We start from the raw sequence: 21105 nt of genomic DNA, 5'->3' as shown, positions 1-21105 counted from the left end.
CCTATTTACTCAGGGTCTTGAGGAGGCCTCAAGTGAATAACTGCAAATGTCCAGTGGCCAGCCGGCCGTCTGCCGGGGAACTTGAGATGTCCAAGCATTCAAGTGTCCATCGAGCTCAGATTTCTTCCTTTTTTCAATCCAATTTGTTAGTATTACATAGCTTGTTCATAAAAAGCCCCAATACATACACACCCCAACACTGGTAAGCAGAAGCTAAATTAAGTGTGGAGATTTCCAGCCTGTTAGGCAGGGAATTTTCCATCAGTTAACCAGCTGTATAGCAATAGTTAACTATTACCAGACTTTCAATCTTGCAAAAACCACATGCTTACACACACACACACACACACACACACACACACACACACACGCTCAAGTCAGGAGGGCATAGGGTCATGTTCACTCCTTTAAGGTTTCAGAAAGTCCTCCTTTTAGCTGCTTTCAGTAATAAGCATAATTGGTTTAAACCACCGCCAGCAGCTGGAATACATGTTACTAGGCTCTGGGTTATCAAAAAATCTTCTCCTAGTTTAAGAGCACATGTGAAGACCATTCAGATTTCAGCTAATGTCAGATGTGTCTCCCCACTTAGTAATATTTCACACACGGAACACATTATACTAGAGACTACACTGGCTTCCAGTTCATTGAGGTGCAACTCAAGATGCTGACTTTGATTTTTAAAACTCTTAATGGACAGTCAAGCTCAGCAGAGGTGTGGTCCTGGGGACTGAGGCCATGATATTTTCAGTGGAAGGCCCTTCGAATCTAGAACTGCCTTCTGCCATGAGTCATTTTCTGCCTTTTCCTCAAGGTGTGAGTCCAATAAAAAGAGGTGTTTTTTTTTGTTAAATGTGCATGTGCAATTCATTTAGCTCCATTAAAAATAGTCATTTTAAACTATTTATACATGAGCTTTTCAAACTGGGTATGACCAGCAATGGGTGGTAGGTGCATTGTATATATTGAAAGAAATAGATAACACCAGAATTAGCAAAGATGCCAACCCTGGATTTCAAGTCTGTTGCCTTTTTTGTTGTTAAAGGAAATCAGACAGTTGGAGTAACTCAAAAATGCAGAGTCAGCATACAGAACTTCTACTTTTCAAAAGTAGATTTTCCATCTTAAAGTGTAATCCAAAATTTACATTTTGTTTGGAATAATAAAACCCTCCTAAAAATCACTAGCATCATAGGGAAAAAGATATGGTCAATCTTACAGAAACATGTCTTGTTAATTATAGCCTGAAGTAGATTTTTAACATGAGATTACTTCATTTTATGGTACTCACATACCTTATTATTTTCTCTTTGTAGAAACAGAACTTCAAGCATAACTATATGCATCTTGGGTGCACCAACATCTTGGATTGCTGTTAGCAGTAGCACTGACTTCCTGTAAGTGGGCATGTAGTGAAAGGCATGTGGGAGTAAATGGCGTATTCTTACTTTTGATTTCTGGAGGCCAGAATAGGACCACCCACCTCTTGCCAGTTGCAAAAGCAAAAAGTCTTAAAGTATTCCAGGCTCTCAAGTTTACTAGCTACATGGACAGCAAGAAAAAATTAGCACAACTATATCCTGACATTCTTATATGGGCAAAACTGGAGACGTGTCGATGTACAGAAAGCAAGTAGGATCCTAAAGAGCAAAACATCCACTTTAAAAGTAGTTACACAGCAGCTGACGGTCTCTTTGGAACCATCCACTTTGACAAATAGAGAACATATCAACGTGAAGATTAATAGGTAGCAACACCTAGCTCTTATATCGCACTTTGGGTTAATAGATGTCAAAGCACTTAAAAAGGGATCAGAATCATTGACCCCCATTTTACAGATGGGGAAACTGTGACACAAAGAGGTGAAGTGACTTGCCACCGGTCATCTAGCAGGTGAGTGGCAGAACTGGGAATAGTACCCAGGTGTCCTGAATCCTAGTCCAATGCTCTGTCTAGTAGGGCACACCGCTTCTCCACATTAAGTATCAAACTGTTCACATGTTGTTCGCAATAGTCTTGCGGAGCTCACCATTTTCACAAGGCAGGTATAACTGATCTGATAAACCATACAATAGATGGCATGTAAAGATGTGCCAGTGACTATAGTGTACTTTTTTTTCTACTTACAGCCTCAAAGATGCAACAGCTCTTAATAGTTTATCTAGGGGAAAATGTCAGAGATTGGAAAGTATATGCTTTCCTGCAGTTTTGCAGCACCATGTTTCAACAAAAATTTTCATTGAAACAAAAATCAAATTTGAATTAAAAAAAGTTCACAAAAATTTCCAACAAAAAAAGGTCAAATATTTTGGGGGTTTTCCGCCAGCTCTGTAGTGGGCCAATTTTTTTGGACAACTTAAAATTTTTGATAAAGCTGAATTTGACTTTCTTTAATTTTGAAAAAAAAACCAAGAATAGTTCTATATATTTACTAGGATAAAAACAAAAACAAAAAAACCCCACCACTTTCCCCTACCAGCTCGAGTTGGTCCTAATTATCACCTCTTGTTTGCAACTTCAGCAGAGAGAAAAGGATTCATTTGACCTCGCATCCTTAGAGGAAGTCTTTGCAGCACAGGATTTAGGCACATTGGTGGAGCAATGTGTTTGCAGGAAGCTTGTTCCGCCACTCCCTGTGCTGTATTTACTCTGAGGATAAGTAGGATTCAAGTCTTCAAGAGCTGCCAATATGGTACCTTCCACCAACACAAAATTATCACCATTTACCAAATATATAGATCAGAATCATCCTTGTGAAGTACCACTCCTTTCCTTCCTGCATCTATTTACAGGAGATAAATCCTTCTAAGTTCTGTAGTTACCCTGGTTATTGGTCCTTGCAAGAAAATGTGTCTATTTCCAAATAGAGTTTCCAACTCAATATAAAAAAAATCATGCCCACTTACAAAGCTAACAATTTTGCTAATATTAATTACAAGTTACACAAAATACCCTAGCACACTGGACTTTCTTGTACCTGTCCTTTGCTACAGTGTACTACAGAAAAAAAAAACAAGTGTTTTGGAGAAGCAAAAGCCCCATTAGATCCCACCTTATTCCCCCAACCTCCAGTGCAGAGGGAATGGGCTGAAGACAGGAAAAAGGAAGGAAAGAAGTTTATAGGGGGCAACTGATCATCTCCCCATATCATCATCATAGCAGATGCTGGATTGGAGTGTCTGAGCTTGGATTCTGAACTAGGATGTGGCTAGAAATCTGTTTTCAGTTGGAGGCTCATGGGCAAATCCAGTTGTCTTAACCCAGAAAGGTAAAGGACAGACTGGTCTTTGCTCAAGGACACTCCAGCTGAACAAGAGTACAAGCTCTGGCAGAAAGAGACAACTCCCTTCTCCTTATATGATGTCCTCTGTGACACTTGGGAGACCCTATTAGCTAAAAGCAAGTTGCATAGGTATGGCCTTGCCCCGATTTCAGTTGTCCAACAAAAACAGCCGGAGGCAATTCTGCTGAAAGCAAAATCAAAGCTTCTTCTGAGAGGCCCCATTTATTAGCCTCAGATAACCTCAAATAAAGCAGTCAGATTCAAATTCTCTGTTCAGTCCCTCAGAACTTGCTATCATTATTATTATTTGTGGTAGTGCCCATGAGCCCCAGGGATGGACCTGCACCTCATTGTGCTAGGCGCTGTATAAACACAGAACAAAAAATGACAGTCATTACCCCAGAGAGCTTCCTGTCTGCACAAACAATCCCAAATGTAAATAAAAAAAACTTACAATAAGCTAGCTCATGGGAGATGCCAATGACGGGGGGCGAGGGGGTTGTCCTCAGCCCTTCCATTGTCACAGAGATAGGTGCCCAAGCTACAGCTGCAGGGAGGCACCTAGCTCTGCTAGTGAGCAACGAATGGGAACCCTCTCCTGGAGTCAGGCTGCTTAGTTGTCTAACCTGTTTCTTCAGGAATGAGTTAGGCACCTGCCTAATGCCACAACAACAACAAAAAACCAGCACAAGGTAGTAACACCCAGGTGCTCCTTCTAGCCCAATGGTTAGAACACTCAGCTGGGACACAGGAGACGCAGATTCAATTCTCCTCGATGCCTGGAGAAGAGATTAGAACAGGGGTTGTCAAGGTTCCTCCCCCACTCTGAACTCTAGGGTACAGATGTGGGGACCTGCATGAAAAAAACCTCCTAAGCTTATCTTTACCAGCTTAGGTCAAAACTTCCCCAAGGTACAAAATATTCCACCCTTTGTCCTTGGATTGGCCGCTACCACCACCAAACAAATACTGGTTACTGGGGAAGAGCTGTTTGGACACGTCTTTCCCCCCAAAATACTTCCCAAAACCTTGCACCCCACTTCCTGGACAAGGTTTGGTAAAAAGCCTCACCAATTTGCCTAGGTGACTACAGACCCAGACCCTTGGATCTTAAGAACAATGAACAATCCTCCCAACACTTGCACCCCACCTTTCCAGGGAAATGTTGGATAAAAAGCCTCACCAATTTGCATAGGTGACCACAGACCCAAACCCTTGGATCTGAGAACAATGAAAAAGCATTCAGTTTTCTTACAAGAAGACTTTTAATAGAAATAGAAGTAAATAGAAATAAAAAAAAATCCCCCCTGTAAAATCAGGATGGTAAATACTTTACAGGGTAATTAGATTCAAAACATAGAGAACCCCTCTAGGCAAAACCTTAAGTTACAAAAAAGATACACAGACAGAAATAGTTATTCTATTCAGCACAATTCTTTTCTCAGCCATTTAAAGAAATCATAATCTAACACGTACCTAGCTAGATTACTTACTAAAAGTTCTAAGGCTTCATTCCTGGTCTATCCCCGGCAAAGACAAAATATAGACAGACACACATACCCTTTGTTTCTCTCCCTCCTCCCAGCTTTTGAAATTATCTTGTCTCCTCATTGGTCATTTTGGTCAGGTGCCAGCGAGGTTACCTTTAGCTTCTTAACCCTTTACAGGTGAGAGGAGATTTCCTCTGGCCAGGAGGGATTTTACAGGGGTTTACCCTTCCCTTTATATTTATGACACGCCCCCCAAATCTCAGCTAGGGTGAAACACTGGCTGGGATTTCTTCCTGGAGCTCTAGGAAAAACAGAGTTAATAAGACACATGCATCTCTAAATATACTACCAAGTACATAAAGACTAACAATATTTTCTACATCTCAAGGACGATTTTAACCAGTTGATTCTGGGAAACTTTCACGGGAGAGTGCATCAGCCACTTTGTTAGAAGCTCCTGAGATGTGTTGGATGTCAAAATCAAAATCTTGGAGAGCTAAACTCCACCGAAGAAGTTTTTTGCTATTTTCTTTGACCGTGTGAAGCCACTTCAGTGCAGCATGGTCGGTTTGCAGGTGGAAACGCCGTCCCCAAACATATGGGCGTAGCTTTTCCAGAGCGTAGACAATGGCGTAACATTCTTTTTCAGTGACTGACCAGTGGCTTTCCCTCTCAGACAGTTTTTTGCTGAGAAACACTACAGGGTGGAATTCTTGATCAGGTCCTTTCTGCATTAAAACTGCTCCCACACCACGCTCGGACGCATCTGTGGTTACTAGGAACGGTTTGTCAAAGTCTGGGGCCCTTAGTACAGGGTCAGACATGAGTGTCGCTTTAAGCTTGTTAAAGGCCTTCTGACACTTTTCGGTCCACTGAACCGCATTTGGCTGTTTCTTTTTGGTTAGGTCTGTCAGTGGAGCGGCGATTTGGCTGTAGTGCGGTACAAATCGTCTGTAATAACCGGCCAAGCCTAAGAAGGATTGAACCTGTTTCTTTGACTTTGGGACAGGCCACTTTTGGATAGCATCCACTTTGGCCTGTAGGGGGCTGATAGTTCCTTGACCCACCTGGTGTCCAAGGTAAGTCACTCTGTTTAGGCCTATTTGACACTTCTTAGCCTTAACAGTTAGTCCTGCCTCCCTTATGCGCTCAAGGACTTTTTGTAGATGTTCCAGGTGGTCTGCCCAGGAATCCGAAAATATGGCCACATCGTCAAGGTAGGCGACTGCATATTCTCCTAATCCTGCTAGGAGACCATCTACAAGTCTTTGGAAGGTGGTGGGTGCATTTCGCAGCCCGAAAGGGAGTACATTAAATTCATACAGCCCGAGATGTGTGGTGAAGGCTGACCTTTCCTTGGCAGATTCATCTAGCGGTACCTGCCAGTACCCCTTGGTTAAGTCCAAGGTAGAGATGAACTGGGCCCGTCCCAGTTTCTCTAATAGTTCATCTGTGCGTGGCATTGGATAGTTGTCTGGGCGAGTTACAGCATTTAGCTTACGGTAGTCCACGCAAAAACGTATTTCCCCATCTGGTTTGGGAACTAGAACCACTGGAGATGCCCATGCACTTTCAGAGGGGCGGATTACACCCATCTGTAACATATCCCGGATCTCCCGTTCTATAGCAGTTTTAGCTTGAGGAGACACCCGGTAAGGTTGGACTCTAATTGGGCGAGCATTACCTGTGTCAATGGAGTGGTATGCCCGTTCAGTCAGTCCTGGGGTGGCTGAGAACGTTGGCGCGTAGCTAGTGCACAGCTCCTGGATCTGCTGTCGCTGCATACGCCCAAGGGTCATGGAGAGGTTCACCTCTTCCACACCACCAGCACATTTCCCTTCGTAGTAGACACCTTCAGGCCACTCAGCGTCGTCTCCTCCCTGGGCTGTAAACTGACAAACCTTTAATTCTCTGGAATAAAAGGGCTTTAGAGAATTAATATGGTACACCTTAGGCTTTCGGTTGGAGGTGGGGAATGCTATGAGATAATTAACAGCTCCCAGGCGCTCCTGGACCGTGAATGGCCCTTCCCACGATGCTTCCATTTTATGGGCCTGGAGCGCCTTTAAGACCATGACCTGGTCCCCTACTTTGAAGGAACGCTCTCTGGCATGTTTATCATACCAGGCTTTTTGCTCTTTTTGAGCATCCTGTAAGTTTTCTTTAGCAAGGGCTAAAGAGGTTCGGAGGGTGTTTTGTAGGTTGGTTACAAAGTCCAGAATGTTAGTTCCTGGAGAAGGTGTAAATCCCTCCCATTGCTGCTTCACCAACTGCAATGGCCCCTTAACCTCACGGCCATATACAAGTTCAAATGGGGAAAACCCTAAACTGGGGTGTGGTACAGCTCTGTAGGCAAAGAGCAACTGCTGCAACACTAGGTCCCAATCATTGGAGTGCTCATTTACGAATTTACGTATCATGGCCCCCAAAGTTCCATTAAACTTCTCCACCATGCCATTTGTTTGATGGTGGTAAGGAGTGGCAACCAAGTGATTTACCCCATGAGCTTCCCAAAGGTTTTTCATAGTTCCTGCCAGGAAATTAGTCCCTGCATCTGTGAGGATGTCGGAGGGCCAACCTACCCTGGCAAAAATGTCTGCTAGTGCCTGGCACACACTTTTAGCCCTGGTGTTGCTTAGAGCTACTGCTTCCGGCCATCGGGTGGCAAAATCCATGAAAGTCAGTATGTACTGCTTTCCTCTGGGTGTCTTTTTCGGAAAAGGACCCAGAATATCCACAGCTACTCGCTGAAATGGAACTTCAATGATGGGGAGTGGCTGGAGAGGGGCTTTGACCTGGTCTTGGGGCTTTCCCACTCTTTGGCACACCTCACAAGACTGGACATAGGTAGAAACATCCTTGCCCATTCCCTCCCAGTGGAATGACCCCCCCAAACGGTCTTTGGTCCTGTTCACCCCAGCATGGCCACTAGGGTGATCATGGGCTAAGCTCAAGAGCTTGGCCCGGTATTTAGTTGGAACTACCAACTGTCTCTGAGGATGCCAGTCTTCCTGGTGTCCACCAGAAAGAGTTTCCTTGTATAAAAGTCCTCTTTCTACAACAAACCTGGATCGATTAGAAGAGCTGAGAGGCGGTGGGTGGCTCCGTGCCGCCGTCCAAGCTCTCTGGAGGCTTTCATCTGCTTCCTGTTCGGTCTGGAACTGTTCCCTTGATGCTGGAGACATCAGTTCCTTATTGGATTGTGGACCTAGGCTTGGTCCCTCTGGAAGCGATATAGGGGATGGGGCTGTTTCTGTTGACTGTGAACCGCTCTCCGCTGGTGAACTATGTTGGGATTCAGGCTCCGGCTGAGCCTCTTGTGTCGGGTTATCGGCTGCTGTCGGTTCAGGGTCGGTGGGGCCCTCTGGTGTTGAGGTTGCAAGTACTGGATTCAGTGCTGGCAATGGGTCTGGTGTTGGTTGTTCGGCTGGTTCCGGTTCTGGGACTGGTTCCGTCTGGGTCTCTGGGACTGGATCCACTACTGCTGTTGCAGACATTGGTCTGGGGTCCGGATCCATCACCTCTGACCGGGTCCTGATAGAAGTTTCCGGAACAGAGCTAGGCCTCACGGCTTGTTTAGCCTGGCTGCGGGTGACCGTTCCCACCCTCTTGGCCTGCTTCACATGATTGGCCAAGTCTTCCCCCAACAGCATGGGGATGGGATAATCATCATAGACTGCAAAAGTCCACATTCCGGACCAGCCCTTGTACTGGACAGGCAACTTGGCTGTAGGCAAATCGAAAGAGTTGGACTTGAAGGGTTGAATCGTCACTTGGATCTCTGGGTTGATTAAATTGGGGTCCACTAAGGAAGCATGGATAGCTGACACTTGTGCTCCGGTGTCCCTCCACGCGGTGACCTTCTTCCCGCCCACACTCACAGTTTCCCTCCGCTCCAAGGGTATCTGGGAGGTATCTGGGCCTGTGGACCTCTGGTGCGATTCCGGTGCAATGAACTGTAATCTGTTGGGGTTCTTGGGGCAGTTGGCCTTTACATGCCCCAGCTCGTTACATTTAAAACATCGTCCAGCTGACTGGTCACTGGGGCGAGGAGGGTTGCTGGAGAACGGGGTGGAGGGACGATAAGGGGTCTGGAGGGTTCTTTGGGAGGTAGGTGGGGCTTTGGGCGGCCCCCGGTAATAGGGTGTGGTCTGGGGTTGTCCCTTCTGGTCTCCGCTCCAACTGCGACCAGTTTTCTTCTTCTCTGCCACCTCCACCCATCTGGCTCCAATCTCTCCTGCCTCGATTACAGTTTTGGGCTTCCCATCTAGGATGTATCTTTCTATTTCCTCAGGAACACCCTCTAAGAATTGTTCCATTTGCATTAGGAAGGGCAAATTTACTGGAGATTCAACACTTGCTCCGGATATCCAGGCCTCCCAATGCTTCACAATGTGGTAGGCATGTCGGGTAAATGACACATCTGGTTTCCACCTTAGGGCTCTGAACCTCCGACGAGACTGCTCGGGTGTTATCCCCATTCTGACTCTCGCCTTGGATTTAAACAGTTCATACTTGTTCATGTGTTCTTTAGGCATTTCAGCTGCCACCTCAGCTAAGGGTCCACTGAGCTGCGGCCTCAGCTCTACCATGTATTGGTCAGTAGAGATGTTGTACCCAAGGCAGGCCCTTTCGAAGTTTTCTAGGAAGGCCTCAGTATCATCGCCTGCTTTGTAGGTGGGGAACTTTCTGGGATGGGAAGTGGTACTTGGAGAAGGATAGCTAGGGTTTGTTGGGATATTCTCCTGAGCCTTTATCTTCTCTATCTCCTCCACATACTTCCTCTCTTTTTCCTTCTCCTCCAGTTCTTTGTCCCTTGCTTCCATAGCTCTCCTGTGAGCAGCCGCTTGGTGTTGTTCTGCCTCTTTCGCTGCCTCTTTCGCTGCCTCCCTTTCTTGTTCCTTCTCCTCCTTCTTCAGCCGCATGAGTTCTATCTGTCTTTCATGTTCCCTTTGTCTTTCCTCAGCCTGAAATCTGGCTAATTCCAGCCGTAGTCGAGCCGCAGATTTTGTCATTCTAACCTCTCTGTTTTTAACTAACTTTACACCCGAGGTTTAGAAATAAACAAAAAAAAAACTTGGCTGTAAAATTTTGCTGTGCTGGAATAGAATACCTATTCTCTGATAGTGATTGTCAGCCTACAAAAAAAAAAAAAAGACAATTCCCTTGTCTCTGCTCTGGGCCCAAATCAAAGCAAAAACTTCCAGCTACTTTGAAACCTGTTTACCCAGCCCAAAGAAAAACCAAGTTTCCTTTTTAAACTTGTGCTCCTTGTAAAAAATCAAAATCCAAAAAAAAAAACCCTTGCCACTTTTGTCTCCAGGCAAATGGGTAGAACACCCCCCCTTCTATTTACTTTTAGGGAAAAAAAAAAACTCTGGGTTGGAAGACTGTGAATTTCCCTGCAGGAGTTAAGTACCCTGCCTCCAGGCAAAGAAAACCTGCAATTCACAAAGATAATCCCCTTTTGTCTCTGCTTGGCCACAAAGCAGAGAAAAAAACAAGCTGCTTTCAGTTTCAGCTGCTTCTGGACTTCCTTTCCAAAGGAAAGAAAAAAAAAATCTCCTTTTTTAAAATCTGTATTTCTAGTTCAAAAAAAAATCTCAACTGGATCTCAAAATGATTTCAGGTTAATCCCACCACTCTGCCACCATGTCAAGGTTCCTCCCCCACTCTGAACTCTAGGGTACAGATGTGGGGACCTGCATGAAAAAAACCTCCTAAGCTTATCTTTACCAGCTTAGGTCAAAACTTCCCCAAGGTACAAAATATTCCACCCTTTGTCCTTGGATTGGCCACTACCACCACCAAACAAATACTGGTTACTGGGGAAGAGCTGTTTGGACACGTCTTTCCCCCCAAAATACTTCCCAAAACCTTGCACCCCACTTCCTGGACAAGGTTTGGTAAAAAGCCTCACCAATTTGCCTAGGTGACTACAGACCCAGACCCTTGGATCTTAAGAACAATGAACAATCCTCCCAACACTTGCACCCCCCCTTTCCAGGGAAATGTTGGATAAAAAGCCTCACCAATTTGCATAGGTGACCACAGACCCAAACCCTTGGATCTGAGAACAATGAAAAAGCATTCAGTTTTCTTACAAGAAGACTTTTAATAGAAATAGAAGTAAATAGAAATAAAAAAAAATCCCCCCTGTAAAATCAGGATGGTAAATACTTTACAGGGTAATTAGATTCAAAACATAGAGAACCCCTCTAGGCAAAACCTTAAGTTACAAAAAAGATACACAGACAGAAATAGTTATTCTATTCAGCACAATTCTTTTCTCAGCCATTTAAAGAAATCATAATCTAACACGTACCTAGCTAGATTACTTACTAAAAGTTCTAAGGCTTCATTCCTGGTCTATCCCCGGCAAAGACAAAATATAGACAGACACACATACCCTTTGTTTCTCTCCCTCCTCCCAGCTTTTGAAATTATCTTGTCTCCTCATTGGTCATTTTGGTCAGGTGCCAGCGAGGTTACCTTTAGCTTCTTAACCCTTTACAGGTGAGAGGAGATTTCCTCTGGCCAGGAGGGATTTTACAGGGGTTTACCCTTCCCTTTATATTTATGACAGGGGTGTAACAGGGCACACACACCTCTGACAAGCACCCCCTTGGCTGAGTAAATGTGCCTGCACTCTTCCCCGCTCCAGGATAGAGCAGTGGCCCAGGGCTCCCTCCCTGAAGGGAGCATCTTCAGCCTATCATATCCTTTCTGGTCACAGCTCTCCATTTGGGCCACCACCATTCGGTGCCTCAACATTCAGGTCAATTCCCCTAGTGGCTAATGAGGGGGTGGAGGGAACCTAGGCCTGCCCACTAATCCAGGTCCCAACCCAGGGACCCCGTAGATAGGAGCCATCCACTGTGTCCCTTTATCTATGTCACACTGCTGCTCTAATTCCTTGGGCGACTTCCCCAAGCCCCACATCATCATCACCCTTACCCCAGGGCCTTGTTCTAATTGAGTCCCAGCAACCACCTCACACCTCCTTCTCGCTTTCCCCAGCTTCTGGCAGCACTGCCCTGTCTGAGGCTCTGCAGCTCCATCCATCAGCCAGTCACACTCCTCCAACTCTAGCAAGGAACTGACCTGCCTATGGTCCTGCAACTCTTCTTATACTAGGCTGCTGGGCCTTGATTGGCAGTGTCCTACACAGCCACTCTAGGCAGCTTGAAGGACCCTCTCCACTGCCCTTTTCTGGGGAACCTTAATCAGAATATCCCATATCTCAGTGCTTAGAGTACTCTCCTGAGAGGTTATAGACCCCTTGCAATGGGGTGTGGCAGGGCCATGAGGCCTCCAAAAGGGTCTGGTATACCCTATCACAAGGGGTTTATCACCTCTCAGGAGAGTACTCTAACCACTGAGCTATGGGATATTCTGATGTAAGGTTCCTCTCAAAATCTCCTGTTTAAGCTGTTCCACTGTGGACAAATTATTAGGGAAACTTTGGACCAGGGGGACTGGACCTTAGGGGTACATCTAAACAGCCTTCAGCAGCAAGTCTCAGAGCCCAGGTCAACAGACTGGGGCTCATGCTACAGTGCTAAAAACAGCTGTGTAGAAGTGCGGCTCAGGCTGTGAAGCCCAGCTCCCTCCCTAGGCTTCAGAACCCAAGCTGTAACATCTACATCGCTATTTTTAGTTCTGTAGCATAAGCCCCCTGAGCCCAAGTCTGTCGACTGGGGCTCTGAGACTCTGCCACTTGCTGTGTAGCTGTATCTTAAGTCCCCAGCCCTTCAGGTGGGTACCTCACCACCACACCACAGCATCTGCAATAAAACCAGACAAACCTTTCTTTCCTTTTACCCAAGCACCTGCAGTCCCATCCCAATTACTTGTATCAAGCAAATAAACTTAATGTGTATCTGGAGCATTTTATTAAACACAAGAACACACAATCAAATCTAATTATAGTATGACCAATTATTCTGAATTATTTGGCTTTACTGGCCATGACTGCACACTGAACGAAACATCCGTAGCCTAAACAATAAAATTGAGACAAGCAATTAAACTGTTTAAAGAACATGCAACTCTGTAAAAAACAAAATCAATTACAAATAAATCTTGAGGGGAAAATAGCCAATGCAGACCTTGCTGGTTCTTAACCAACTCTGAAACTGTTCCCTTGTCACATTCAGCCTTACCCCGAGCCTTACACCCTGCCTAGCAATTTCAAATTTGTTGTTGTTCTTACAGGACCAGAAAACGATACATAAAATGTTTTCTCTCTGCTGGTCACCTCCATGTGTGTGGCTGTTCGATATGTAAATACGATGAACAGCAACCACGACAGCTGTGATGGACTTGTGGTATTCCACTAGCTGTCAAGAGCCTTTTCAGTGCAAAGAACCTCGGTATGGAGCCAAGAAGAGGGGAATTATGTGAAGAGCAGTAAATCATTGCCATTGCCTCTGAAAACAGAATGTTTGCATTCATTTAATTGTACTCTTATTTCTAGTATTGAGAAGCAATGTTAGAACAGTCTAATATCTACACTGGAATTCTACAGTAGTCTGACTATATTTTAGATTCTTTTGGATGAGATGTAAAGTCCAGGTTCTGACCACTTATACTGAAGTATGAAAAGTTTCAGTATTATTCACCATTCCTAGATTGCCTCTAGTTTCAACTGGATATGAGATTCTTCTTCACTTCATGTATTAGGCCCCTATCCTCCAAGATGTTCCACACAGACAACTGCAAATGTGCAGTCACACCAGGGAGCACAGAGGGGGTATTTAAAATAAGCTGATGATAAAATAGAATGTTCTTAAAAATCTCCAGTGACAGAGATTCTACAACCTCCCTATGCAGTTTTTTCCAGTGCTTAACTACCCTGACAGTTCGGAAGTTTTTCCTAATATCCAAGCCGAACCACTCTTGCTGCAATTTAAGCCCATTGCTTCTTGTCCTATCTGTAGAGGTTAACAGGAACAATTTTTCACCCTCCTCTCCTAACAACCTTTTCAGGTACTTGAAAACTGTTATGTCCCATTTCATTCTTTTCTTCTCCAGCCTAAACAAACCCAGTTTTTTCCATATTTCTTCCTGGGTCATATTTTCTAGACCTTTAATCATTTTTGCTGTCCTCCTCTGAACCCTTTCTAATTTGTCCACATTCTTCCCAAAATGTTGCACCCAGAACTGGACACAATACTCCACTGAGGCCTTATCAACACAGAGTAGAGCAGAAGAATTACTTCTCGTGCCTTGCTTACAACACTCCTGCTAATACATCCCAGAATGATGTTCGCTTTTTTTGCAACAGTGTTACTTACACTGTTGACTCATATTTAGCTTGTGATCCACTATAATCCCGAGATCCCTTTCCACAGTACTGCTTCCCGGGCAGTCATTTCTCATTTTCTATGTACGCAAATGATTGTTCCTTCCTAAGTGTAGTACTTTGCATTTGTCCTTATTGAATTTCATCCTGTTTACTTTAGATGATTTCTCCAGTTTGTCCAGATCATTTTGAATTTTAATCCTATCCTCCAAAGCACTATGTAGATGTTTTTCTTCAGGTCCTCTCTTGTGCCATGAGGTTGGCACAAAATGATGTCCTAATGTCCAAGCTGAACCTCTCTTGCTGCAATTTAAGCCCATTGCTTCTTGTCCTATTTGTAGAGGTTAACGGGAACAATTTTTCACCCTTCTCCTTCTAACAACCTTTTTAGGTACTTGAAAACTGTTATCATGTCCCCTCTCAGTCTTCTCTTCTCCAGATTAAACAAACCCAGTTTTTTCAATCTTCCCTCATAGGTCATGTTTTCTAGATCTTTAATCATTTTTGTTGCTCTTCTCTGGACTTTCTCCAAATTCTCCACATCTTTCCTGAAAAGTGGCACCCAGAACTGGACACAATACTCCAGTTGAGGCCTAAACAGTGCAGACTAGAGCAGAAGAATTACTTCTCATGTCTTGCTTACAATACTCGTGCTAATACATCCCAGAATGATGTTTGCTTTTTTTGCAACAGCATTATACTGTCGACTCATATTTAGCTTGTGATTCACTATGACCCCCAGATCCCTTTCTACAGTACTCCTTCCTAAGCAGTCATCTCCCATTTTGTGGGTGTGCAACTGATTGTTCCTTCCTAAGTAAAATACTTTGCATTTGTCCTTATTGAGTTCCATCCAATTTACTTTAGCTCATTTCTCCAGTTTGTGCAGATAATTTTTTAATCCTATCCTCCAAAGCACGATGTAGATGTTTCTCTTCAGGTTCTCTCTTGTGCCATGAGGTTGGCACAAAATGATTGCCATGTTCCATCCCAGAAGGATTGCCTTCTAGGGACAGGTGAATGATCAACATGGCCCAGATCCAGAGACACTTACTCATACTGAGGAGCACCGTACTCCATAAATGGGCTTCAAAGGTTGTCAAGGTTCCTCCCCCACTCTGAACTCTAGGGTACAGATGTGGGGACCTGCATGAAAACCTCCTAAGCTTACTTTTACCAGCTTAGGTTAAAACTTCCCCAAGGTACAAATTAATTTTATCCTTTGACCCTGGATCTCCACTGCCACCACCAAACTCTAACTGGGTTTACTGGGAAACGTAGTTTGGACACGTCTTTCCCCCCCAAATCCTCCCAACCCTTGCACCCCACTTCCTGGGGAAGGTTTGGTAAAAATCCTCACCAATTTGCATAGGTGACCACAGACCCAAACCCTTGGATCTGAGAACAATGAAAAAGCATTCAGTTTTCTTACAAGAAGACTTTTAATAGAAGTAAAGAAATCCCCTCTGTAAAATCAGGATGGTAGATACCTTACAGGGTAATTAGATTCAAAACATAGAGAATCCCTCTAGGCAAAACCTTAAGTTACAAAAAAGACACACAGACAGGAATAGTCATTCTATTCAGCACAGTTCTTTTCTCAGCCATTTAAAGAAATCATAATCTAACACATACCTAGCTAGATTACTTACTAAAGTTCTAAGACTCCATTCCTGGTCTATCCCCGGCAAAAGCAGCATACAGACAGACACAGACCCTTTGTTTCTCTCCCTCCTCCCAGCTTTTGAAAGTATCTTGTCTCCTCATTGGTCATTTTGTCAGGTGCCAGCAAGGTTACCTTTAGCTTCTTAACCCTTTACAGGTGAGAGGATTTTTCCTCTGGCCAGGAGGGATTTTAAAGGGGTTTACCCTTCCCTTTATATTTATGACAAAGGTACTGTTCAAAACTGGTAAGCATATTAGAATCTGGCCCTATATGAGCAGTCTACCAAAAATCTAGGATCCTTTAAGATAAAAGGTGCTGAATAAATGGAGGTTATTTTTATTACTTGTCTGAGCTTAGCATTGTAAGCAAGGTAGATGAGGTTTTCAATAAAGATGTAGTCTCATTCAGACAAATTAGTCTAACAATCAATTTTAGCGTACTTGTGATTTTCAGGTATTGCCTTCCTGTCCTAAAAATAATTATGGGTGTGAAACAATTTTCAAAGCCAGATGATCTAAATATATAAACCTTCATTAAAAACTAGGTGTTACTATTAGATGGCTAATTTCCCCCTAACTTCTTAATGAATTTAGCTACCAGTAGTCTGATCCCAAGTAAGTCATTTATTAAACAGTTGATTTTTTCCCCCTGTCTAACTCTAATTTGCATTAGCAGGATCATATCAGGGCAGTCTTCATACCACTGTGCTTTTAAAACCCTTCCAAGATCATAACTGTAGTTTAGATCTGAGCAAATCAAAACATTATCAATTTCCAGACCCAGATCCAAAAACCATGACCTGTGCCAGATAAGAGATTTCCAAAATAAACTCATCACTTTCACCATTCTAAGCAGAAAACTTTAAAATGTTCTCAGAGGATCTGAATAAAGACTGTGTGCTAAAAGATATCTAAGATATATGCTAGATTTTGAAAGAAGATAGAGAACTTATCTGCTAGATGTCTGGCTAATAAATGTTTATAGATAACCTGAATTACACACTTCACAAGGTTGTAAACTCAACCTAGTTTGCTTTTAGAAATTACAGATTGCTTATTTTTATTTCTTTTATTGCATGTTTTAGAGTCTGAAATTTTCAGGAGACACAGCAAATCTCATTTGGATAGACATTAGGAATATTAATGTTTTCCAGTAATTTTTGCACATTTACCGTGCCATAGACTTCTTGGGCAGTATGTAGAATATATAATGATCGATAGAATATTTTTCCAGGTGTAAAGTGTGACTGGGTGCCATACTGAGAATGCCACAGTCAGAGCAGACTGCAAGAATCAGGGCAGACTATCCTTAAGAATGGGTGATTTATTCTATAATTAGATTCACCAAGCCAGTAACAAAAGAGCTTCCACAGTATCATGCCAGTTAACCAGAAGCCAAACACAGTCCCCTTTAGGAATTCCAGCCCTTGGCTCCCATCCAGACAAACAGCTCTAATAGAGGTTACTGAAAACCCATTTCACCGTATGTGAGGTTCTCACTAATCCCAAAGGATCAGACATTTATCCTCAGGTCAATATGTATCTGAAATCTTACCCAAATACACCATGTCAGCCAATCCTTAGTAAACTAAGTGAAGACTCATATTTAAAGTTTAAATATGTGATATATACCAATGTGATATATGCCATCATGTGCCAGCAATGCCCCTCTGCCATGTACATTGGCCAAACTGGACAGTCTCTACATAAAAGAATAAATGGACACAAATCAGACATCAAGAATTATAACATTCAAAAACCAGTCGGAGAACACTTCAATCACTTTGGTCACTCGATTACAGACCTAAAAGTGGCAATTGTTCAACAAAAAAACTTCAAAAACACACTCCAACAAGAGACTGCTGAATTGGAATTAATTTGCAAACTGGACACCATTAAATTAGGCTTGAATAAAGACTGGGAATGGATGTGTCATTACACAAAGTAAAACTATTTCCCCATACAAAGTGATAAATGTTTATTTCCCTCCCCCGCCCAAGCCACTGTTCCTCACACGTTCTTGTCAACTGCTGGAAATGGCCCACCTTGATTATCACTACAAAAGGTCCCCCCACCCCCTGCTCTCCTGCTGGTAATAGCTCACCTTACCTGATCACTCTTGTTACAGTCTGTATGGTAACACCCATTGTTTCATGTTCTCTGTGTATATAAAATCTCCCCTCTGTATTTTCCACTACATGCATCCAATGAAGTGAGCTGTAGCTCATGAAAGCTTATGCTCAAATAAATTTATTAGTCTCTAAGGTGCCACAAGTACTCCTTTTCTTTTTGCGGATACAGACTAACACGGCTGCTACTCTGATAACTGAAGACTGTTTGTCTTAAGTTTGTAGTAGTGATGGAATAGACTACTGGCTTGCAAAAGTCTCTCCAGTAACTTCCAAATGATTGGCAGGTCCTCAGTCCATAATGCAAGATACTCCTTTTAGTTGTAAATCCACAGTCAAGAGAATTAGAGCAAGAAAGAGGCAAAATGGAGATGTCTCCAGTGTTTTATATCCTTCACCATGTGCATGGAAATTTACTGTCCCAAACAAAACCCACAGCCCCTGTGTATGGAAAGTTAGTGGCCCAAGATGGAGTCCAGGGTCACATGAGCATATCATACGCCCCTACATGTTTTGCTGATTCACAGTGCATGGCCATTGGCTCCTCTCTGTCTGAGGCATCCACAGGAAAGGCCTGCTAGGTGAAATGAGATTCTTCAATGGCCTATTGCAAGAGTATAGTGTCCTTCATGGGCTACCAGCATATAACTGTCTAGCCCTAATATAAATCTATCTGGGGGGGCTGGGGTGGGGGTGGGGAGTGTTACCCAGGAATACAACACGTTTAAGATTCAAGTGCATAACCAATATTCATAACTTCAGATGAATTTGATGATACATACATATAAAGATAATCATACTTAGCATTCATAACTTTTCTATTGATACCTTAAATTTCATACTTTGTACAAAATTTATGGTAATCATGTAACAGTGGTAATAATGGTGATATAAATGGTCACCTTTCTTATACACAGCATCACAAAGTGTGTAAGAATAATACAATAGGTTTATAATTACTCTGCCATAGACTGAAATGGTTGCACCGCAAAAATTTGGGAAAGCAGCAACACTGCATATTTCCAGAACTAGCTCAGGATTTTATATTTCCACATATTGTTAAACAGCCTGCAGAGTGGGCTAGTCGTGAATCTACTCCTAAGAATGGAGAATGATAAAATGGTAAGGTTAAAGCTGGGTAGCATATATCACTTGGGATATTTAAAATTAGACTGGATAAAACTCCAGAGCAGGGGATGATTCTGTATTCTTTAGGAGGGGGACAGATTAAATTAAATTAAATCAAATCAAAGGGGGCCTTTCCATGTGGATCTCATTGCAGGACTGGGGTCCTAGAGAATAATCCAGGAAAGGATTTAGGCATTGCAATGCTGAGCAACACAGCACCAAACTAAAAACCTAAAAAAAAAAAAAATCACAGCAACAACACTGTGATCCGCAAGTAAGTTGCTGAGGTGCCCTATGAAATGAATGGGAGAGAAAGGAGCTTTAGGATGTAAGCCACAAAATCCAAAATGCTAGGCAGCTCCCTGCCTAAGTAAGCCAATGGGAGACACCAATATACTAAAACCCGACCCCTTCTCAGAGATAGGCATCTAAGTCTCAGCTGCAGTGAGGTTTGCGATCCATGAATGAGAACCCCCTCTTCAGCTTGAGTGTCTGCATAGTTTTCTGTGGGAATGAGTTAGGTGCCTGCCTCACTCCGCAGAAAATGAGGGGTGGTGGTGCCCACCTTATAAATTTTGATCCACTGGCTAGTTTCTGACTTGGATTGTGGGAGACCCGGGATCAATTTTCCATCCCTCTCTGGCAGAGGTAGAGAAAGGATTTGAACAGGGATCTCCTGCCTCCCAGGAGAGAGGCAGAGTGCACATGCGCACGTGTGTGTGTGTAGGAGAGATAGAATAACTCTGCAGTCTAGTAGTTAGGGCACCTACGGCAAATCCAATCATTCTCTCCTTTATCTCATTCTCTTTCTTTATCCAGAGTGCAACAGCCTAAACAGGAGAGACTGAAGGAGCCCCACATCAGAATATCCCATAGCTCAGAGGTTAGCACACCACCACCTCCTCCTCCTGGATTAATAGGGCCCAATACAGTAGGCTCCTGCTGACCATGCCTCCCTGATCAGGCCTCTGAATCTTGGACAAGTTAGGCAGCTGAACCCCTGGTTTGTGAATCGCTCTGCGACTTTGGTGGTAGATAGGTATCTGGACACCTAGAGTGAGGCAGCAATGCTAGTGCCCACAGCCAAAAACCAAGGTGCCTAAGGAATTTTTACTTTGAAAATCAGTCTCTGAGTGAGTTTAGGCCTACAGGGTTCAGCGAGAGTTTTGTGGATTGCAGTGGGGACGTAGGCACCTAAAAATCAAATTTAGGCACCTAAATCTGGGTTTAGGTGACTAAGTAACTTTGTGAATTGCACACTTAAAGACCACAATTTTATTAGATTTTAAAGATAGTTAAACATATTAAGATATATTTAAATATATTAAATGAACATATATTTAAGAAATAGCTGGAGATCGGGCTCATCTCCCCATCCAATCACCACACAAACTGGACATGATTGAGTGTCTTGGTGGCAGAGAAGTCTAGGACTGAGTTGGAGTGACAGAGCATGGATAAAGTCTGCAAAAAGTCTGACCACCCTTGGAGCTTGGTTCATACACATTCACTTACTATCATAAGAGCTAAATGAATGCAAAATGGACCAAAACCAGTTGTAAAATTGAAAGTCGTCTGAGTTAAATATAAACGGAGACAAAAGCAACAACAGTGGGTATAAAGGCCAAAATTTTCAAAAAATGGCTGCCTAATATTAGGCCGTAAATCCACACTTAGGCACCTACGTCTGTGTCTTGATTTTCAAAAATGCTGAGCACCTGGCAGTTGACATTAACCTCTATGGGAGCCACCAGGTGTTGAGTATGTTAGAAAATCAAGTCATTTATTTGGGTGCCTAAATATGGATTTAGAAGCCTAACTTTAAGCAGCCATTTTTTGAAAACTTTTGATCAGAGTCCTGAAAACATTGAGCAGAAGGGTTTGATTTTTTTTTATTTTTCATGAAAGCGTATGCTCAAATAAATTTGTTAGTCTCTAAGGTGCCACAAGTCCTCCTTTTCTTTTTTGGATACAGACTAACACGGCTGCTACTCCTAAACCAAGCAGAAAAGCAATTCTGCTTTCATGTTTATGACAGGATAGTAATCACTCTTCCCTTTAGAGAGTCTAGTCCCTATAGAGCAGGGATCAGCAACTTCTGGC

General features: G+C 43.3%; 1 long non-coding RNA gene across 1 annotated transcript in view; it reads right to left on the bottom strand.

The window, feature by feature from the left end:
- The window catches only part of LOC119564462, a 59240-nt gene extending 47381 nt beyond the window's left edge, over positions 1 to 11859 (bottom strand). The window contains exon 1 of the long non-coding RNA XR_006291031.1: positions 11774 to 11859. This is a non-coding gene — a long non-coding RNA (uncharacterized LOC119564462). The remainder of the gene's footprint in view (positions 1 to 11773) is intronic.
- Positions 11860 to 21105: the final 9246 nt, after the last annotated feature.

The sequence above is a fragment of the Chelonia mydas genome, chromosome 1 (assembly GCF_015237465.2).
Source record: "Chelonia mydas isolate rCheMyd1 chromosome 1, rCheMyd1.pri.v2, whole genome shotgun sequence".
Classification (NCBI taxonomy): Eukaryota; Metazoa; Chordata; order Testudines; family Cheloniidae; genus Chelonia; species Chelonia mydas.
The sequence above is the reverse complement of the archived record's forward strand: the minus strand, read 5'-3'. Positions and strand labels throughout refer to the sequence as shown.